Raw genomic sequence first — 7,073 nt, 5'->3', positions numbered from 1 at the left:
CTTTTGCCTGCTCACCGCGCTGTGTGGCTACTAGCCGGCTGGCTTGTGGCCTTCTTCACGATGCCTGACGACATCACTGCTGCTGGTCTGGTTGCTCCAGACTGGCCCTTGCTTCCTTGTAACAGAGAAGCACCCCGGACCCTCCTGGTCCACTCCAGACGCCATTTTGAGTCCACCGCGTGGGCTTGAATTTGCCACGGCTTTGTTGCCCAATCCTGGGTCCAGCGACGCCGACAGCTTCATCCATCGTGGGACAGCTCGCTCCTCCATCCTGGTCGCCGACAACGCCTCCTGGTCCGTGAGATCTGCAGAGCACAGCGTCACCCACTCACCTAGTCGAGGTGACTACCATCCGGTGCCCTCCTGGTGCCACCTGACTACTGGCTAGTAGTCACGAACTTGGTCCCCTCTGCTTTCAGGTGTCATCTATCTTCAAGATCCAGGCGTGGATCACTTCGAACTCTCTTCACTGGTCGCCTGCCAGCATCTTTCTTCCAGGCTCCTGGTCCGTCTACGAGGATTCCCGACGTCTTTTTGAGACCTATGCAGCTGCAGCCCCTGGGCTAGGTAACTTCGGCATTTCGGTGCCCCAGCATAGCCTCACTATCCAAGGGTCAGAATCCACTTTCGTTTTCCTCCTACCAGGTCGGGTTCGCCCGAGAACACTAACTTTGTGAAATCTAGCTACCATAGACTTTGTCCCGCATCACGCGTGAGAGTGCACACTCTGCACCCGAGTCCCCTAGGCCTCCTAGAAGTAATCTGAAGATTCTATAGTCAAGACCTAGCGATTCCAAAGCCTATTAGTACTGTACTTACCTGCTAGTAATTTCGCATTCCACTTTCAGAGTATATGGTTTTCCGTGCCCCTCGGGCATTTGTATATACTGTGCTAACTTAAGTATTTTCGTAAGAGTTTTGTTTTGTGCTTAGTACCCTGTCCTCATAAAGAGTACAGGGCTGTTGTGATTTTAATAAATACACTGTTTATTTTCATAACACTTGTGTGGTGTCCTTTCACTTGGTGTTCAAGGGGTATATGTGTGGTATAACAGCTGGCTTAACACGCCCTCTCGAGTCTTTAGCCTTAGACTGCTCGTATCCACGCTACTAGGATAGCTGGTCTATAAGGTTGACTTACAACCAATCATCAATAAGGGTTGCTGGACTGATACATAGTGTTCAGTAGAATAGTGAGCACTGCATATCAGGCCACCTTCTCACATTGGTGAGCAGCAGTTGGGATTTGAGCTTGCTGTTGTTTTACCACACGTATCCTAAGAATATCTTGTTGAAAGATCACATAAGTACTTGTAGGTACATATAACTTAGCTTAGAATACTCTGAGTTCTACTGAACCAGCTGTTGCAGCTCCTCAAGGCTTAGCACACCTTGGCTGCAACTCTTAGCAAGGGATCAGTAGGCAAACACATAGTGTAGGTAGGTGCATCACTTACACCACACTAGAATCAGCATGTCAGACAAAGGAGGAAACTCTGAGTCTCCCCTTGTGTCAGTGGACCCTCCATAGGTCACTACTTCCAGATATGCTGCTCTTAGCTTCCAGGAGCTGAGACAAGTGTGTACCTCCAGGAAGTTGAGACAGGGGTCTAACCCCACAATCCCATTTCTGATTGGTCTCTTAGAGACTTATGATGCTAAGAAGGCTGCTAACACAGATCCTTCTAATCCAGATGGGAGTATGCCCTCCTTACAGGGTCCCTTTGATAACCATGACCATCCCCTCCAGGAGGCAGATGATGCTGAGGATGAGGATGAGGATGAGTTGTCAGGGGATGAGGCAGACAAAGGCCCAGAAGTAGTTAGTCAGCTAACTAGGGACAACTTAAGCAGGCATGAGAATGGTACTAGGAGATCCCTGGGACCCCTCTCAGGCCAGCTTAACATTGGGAATGGACGAGTTAGGTCTCTATCAAGAGGCTCTAGCAGATCCCTTCAAACCAATGGCTCTCAGGACTCTGCTCTGAGGAGGATGACCTCCCCTCAGAGGAGAGTGTATGAAGCTAAAGAAAGGGCAGCCAATCTGAGGATTGAAAGGGAAGAACTTGCCCTGGCCAAAGAGAGGCTTGCCTTTGCTAGAGAGCAACAGTTAAGTGGGGTAGTCCCCACTGGTGGCAGCAATATACCTAGCAATAGGGAAAGGAGTTTTGATACAAAGCACCTGAATAAGATAGTGCCCCCCTTTAAACAAGGGGATGACATCCACAAATGGATTACTGCTTTGGAGAGTGCCTGCACTGTGCAGGGTGTTCCCCAGAGTCAGTGGGCAGCTATCTTGTGGCTCTCCTTTGAAGGTAAAGGTAGAGATAAGCTCCTCACTACTAGAGTGGAGGATGCTAACAATTACCAAGCCCTGAAGAATACACTGGTTGATGGGTTTGGTTTAACCACTGAGCAGTACAGGATGCTGTTCAGAGACACCCAGAAAACTCAGTCTCAGGATTGGACTGACTTTGTTGATTGTGCCACTAAGGCTTTTGAAGGCTGGCTACTGGGTAGTAAGGTTACTGATTTTAAAGGATTGTACAATCTAATTATGAGGGAGCAAATCTTAAGTAATTGTCAGAACCAGTTATTACACCAGCACCTGGTAGACTCTGATCTGACCTCGCCACAGGAATTGGGTAAGAGGGCAGACAAATGGGTCAGAACCAGGGTCAGGCCTAAGAACCAGGGTGGTGACCAAAAGAAGGAATCAACCAAGCCTCAAGAGAAGGGTGGGGATAAATCCACAGAGAAGACTTCCCAAGGGCCCCAAAACGCCAACAAGGGTGGTGGGTCCCAGAACACTCCTTCAGAACAGAAGAAACCTTATTGCCATACCTGTAAACAGGTGGGCCATTACAAAAGTGATGCCAAGTGCCCTAAAAATAGCAATAAGGAAAACATACCCCCCAGTAATACTCCCAGACCTCCTGTTACCACTAGTGGTAATCCCCCAGGTGGTGGGAGTGCCCCCAAGAATGTGGTGGGCATTACTTTGGGAAACCAGGAGGACTATGGCCTAGCCAGGTCCCCTAACAACACTCTTGTCTGTGAGACTGGCTTGGGGTTTGCCAACTTCACTACTGGTTCCCACATTTTGGGAAAGTATAGACAAGAGCCCTTTATCAATGGTCAGAAAGTTGAGGCATACAGAGACACAGGGGCCAGCATCACCATGGTGATTGACCATCTGGTCCCCTCTGCTCAACTGACCCCTGGTTTTCTTTATCAGGTGACAGACGTTCATGGAGTGAAAAGAAGGCATCCCATGGCAGTAGTCGAGCTCAGCTGGGGTAATGTCACAGGGCCCATGAGAGTGGCAGTGACAGACACCCTACCTGTAGATTGCTTACAGGGGAATGACCTGGAAATCTCAGCATGGGCTGAGGAGGAGCAAGAAACTCACTCCAGAATGATAGGCCTACCCAGAAAGGTTAGTGGGGCAGTAATAGCTACAGCCCCAGTCCAAGCACCATTCCTCCCTGAAAAGGTTGGAAGAACAGTGGTAGCCACTGCCCAGGCTCAGACAGACTTTCCTGAACAGGATAGGAGGGCTGTGACAGTCACAGCCCAAACACAAACTGAGTGCCCTCCTGAAAAGGTTGGCAAGGCTGTAATGGTCTCAGCCTCTACTCAAACAGATAGTGTTGTGAAGCCTGAAACAATGGATCACTCCACTCAGACAGAGAGCATTGAGGAGGAAGAGAAATCTCCCTCCCACCAGACTCTAGGAAAGGATCAGCCTCCTCAGGGAACTGATCTGACCCCTTGTGAAGGAACTGCCCCAGAGGTAGTCAGGCCTAGCCTGGCAGAGCCCCTGATGTCAGTGGACCCTTCCAAGGTGGGACCCAGTCTGGAGCAGGTAACCTGCCCCTCTCTACCCTGCCTCAGTCAGCCCAGGGCTGAAGGGGTTAGGGAGGCCAGTGGTGGACCCCAAAGGGCCCCCTGTCCAAAAGAACTCCTTAATCAGCAGATTAGGATCACTGAAGCTGGTAAACCTAGCCAAGTGAAAAGAAATCAGACTCCTGAGGGATCCCCCTTAAAAGTAATTAGGGACCTCCCACAGCTGGACACTGTTGGGCACAGCCAAACATGGGGCCTTAAAACCCCAGACCTGACCTGTCCCTCCAGTAAGCCAATCAGAGGGACTCAGCCTCCAGCTTTAGGTAGCCAGAGGCTGACCCTGAGAGCTCAGTGCATCTCAGCTAAAGAAAGAAAGGCACACATGATGGATGGTGATTGGAGGAAGTTGATCCCAAAGGTAGAGGAGCCTCACTTCAGCACTCCATCCCAGCATCAGCCTCTTTCTTTCCCAAGACACACCAGAGACAGAGATTCCCTATGGTGGAGACCCTCAGACACCCTTAGGGTGAGGGGTTGCCTAGTGGACCATGACACAGGGGGAAACCAAGCCAGAGCTGGTCCTTCCTTATATGGCCACTTAGGTAATAGAGGCTTACCTGGACAAGGATAGCCTTATCTCCTTTCGTTTGGGGGGAGGTTGTGTAGGAAGGTACCTCCTGACTATGGTTGCCCCCAACTTTTTGCCCTGTGTTTTAGCTGGTTTTTGACATAGTCGACCTGGGACCCTGCCAATCAGGACCCCAGGCCTACTGCTCTCTCTGTAAAATGGATTCCATGTGCCTTAGGTACATTTCCAATTGGTACTGGGCCACCTTATCAGACCCTGTAACTCAGGTCATAGGTGTACCCAGGGCCTACCAGGGGCTGAAGCATGTATTATGCCACCCCTGGCTGGCCTCCTAAATTTGACACAACTGGCTGCATGACAGCTGGGGCAAAGTCGTGTAATCACCCTTTGCTGTAGATATAGTATACCTATATCTAACCCTAAAATGGACACACAGATTCCTATCAGTCACTCCTATGGCAGGCCTTAACAATCCTGAAGGCAGAGTGCTTGGAATCGTGTGAGATGGTGCTCTGGCATGAGCTGAGCCTGTCTGCAGCTTGCGGAACCAAGTCCTAATAGCTGTTCCATGATATTGCATACCATATACTCTTAAGTGCATTATAATCCTCGCGGTTAAATGCTATCTTTGGTATGGCTTTATCAAAACATGTCGAGTAAGGTGTCATACGAATTGGAATACTAACCCCTCGCCAATTCTGGCGACGGGGTTAGCATTCCACCCTTCTAGAGGGACACGACATGTATGTAACTGTGAACCCCGGTTAAAGTTAAACGAAGCCTCAGCTCCACAAAATGGATGCTGCCACCACAGACACGAGTCTGACCCCCTGCAGCTGGGAGTCATTCCAGCGAGTGGAGCCTGGACAAAGGGTTTCCTGTCGAGGGCGGTGCTAGCACCGTCCCAGACAGGGTTTTGTGTATCCTGGGTAGGCAGGGCTTTACAGGAAGATGACTGCTGAATGGCACCCCGGTGCTCACTACGCATAGGCCGGTCAGAACCAGTTCCAGGGGCACACCAGCCCCTGGCCTGGGGAAAGTCCGGCATGGGAGAGGGGTGTAACCACCCCCCTCCTAGTCCCACCCATAGGCAGGACCTAGTCACCGGGTCAGCCCCTTTTCTTAGTATAAAGATGGGAGCGGGCCCCCTGTTCAAATTAGATCATCTTTGGAATCAAGACACGACTTTCTGCGAAAGGACATCAAGATTTCTTCTTCAAGATTCTCCCTTGTGGCTAAGGAGTAGTCACCCTGCATCCGCAGGCACCATCCTAAGAACACTGCGGTCTGCTGCAAGTCCTTCCTCCGGAATCCGACTGCCCAGCTCGACGAGACCCGGCTTCCCTGGCACCTCTGACCTCTACTCACCTCTACAGCCAAGCTGAGAACCGTGAGTGCGACGAGACCTCGAGGGACCGACGATCGCCAAGACTGCACAACTTCTTTGCAACAAGCCCACCGTGTGCTCCACTGGTGAGTGCTTTGGGGTCCGAGAAGCCCCAACCCTGAGCAGCTCCAGCACCGAAGATCAGCCCTCCAGCATCTCCACGATCTGCGTGGGGCCCTTCTGCTTTTGCCTGCTCACCGCGCTGTGTGGCTACTAGCCGGCTGGCTTGTGGCCTTCTTCACGACGCCCGACGACATCACTGCTGCTGGTCTGGTTGCTCCAGACTGGCCCTTGCTTCCTTGTAACAGAGAAGCACCCCGGACCCTCCTGGTCCACTCCAGACGCCATTTTGAGTCCACCGCGTGGGCTTGAATTTGCCAAGGCTTTGTTGCCCAATCCTGGGTCCAGCGACGCCGACAGCTTCATCCATCGTGGGACAGCTCGCTCCTCCATCCTGGTCGCCGACAACGCCTCCTGGTCCGTGAGATCTGCAGAGCACAGCGTCACCCACTCACCTAGTCGAGGTGACTACCATCCGGTGCCCTCCTGGTGCCACCTGACTACTGGCTAGTAGTCACGAACTTGGTCCCCTCTGCTTTCAGGTGTCATCTATCTTCAAGATCCAGGCGTGGATCACTTCGAACTCTCTTCACTGGTCGCCTGCCAGCATCTTTCTTCCAGGCTCCTGGTCCGTCTACGAGGATTCCCGACGTCTTTTTGAGACCTATGCAGCTGCAGCCCCTGGGCTAGGTAACTTCGGCATTTCGGTGCCCCAGCATAGCCTCACTATCCAAGGGTCAGAATCCACTTTCGTTTTCCTCCTACCAGGTCGGGTTCGCCCGAGAACACTAACTTTGTGAAATCTAGCTACCATAGACATTGTCCCGCATCACGCGTGAGAGTGCACACTCTGCACCCGAGTCCCCTAGGCCTCCTAGAAGTAATCTGAAGATTCTATAGTCAAGACCTAGCGATTCCAAAGCCTATTAGTACTGTACTTACCTGCTAGTAATTTCGCATTCCACTTTCAGAGTATATGGTTTTCCGTGCCCCTCGGGCATTTGTATATACTGTGCTAACTTAAGTATTTTCGTAAGAGTTTTGTTTTGTGCTTAGTACCCTGTCCTCATAAAGAGTACAGGGCTGTTGTGATTTTAATAAATACACTGTTTATTTTCATAACACTTGTGTGGTGTCCTTTCACTTGGTGTTCAACAGCTGGCTTAACACGCCCTCTCGAGTCTTTAG

The sequence above is a fragment of the Lissotriton vulgaris genome, chromosome 9 (assembly GCF_964263255.1).
Source record: "Lissotriton vulgaris chromosome 9, aLisVul1.2, whole genome shotgun sequence".
In the NCBI taxonomy this organism is placed as follows: domain Eukaryota; kingdom Metazoa; phylum Chordata; class Amphibia; order Caudata; family Salamandridae; genus Lissotriton; species Lissotriton vulgaris.
The sequence above is the reverse complement of the archived record's forward strand: the minus strand, read 5'-3'. Positions refer to the sequence as shown.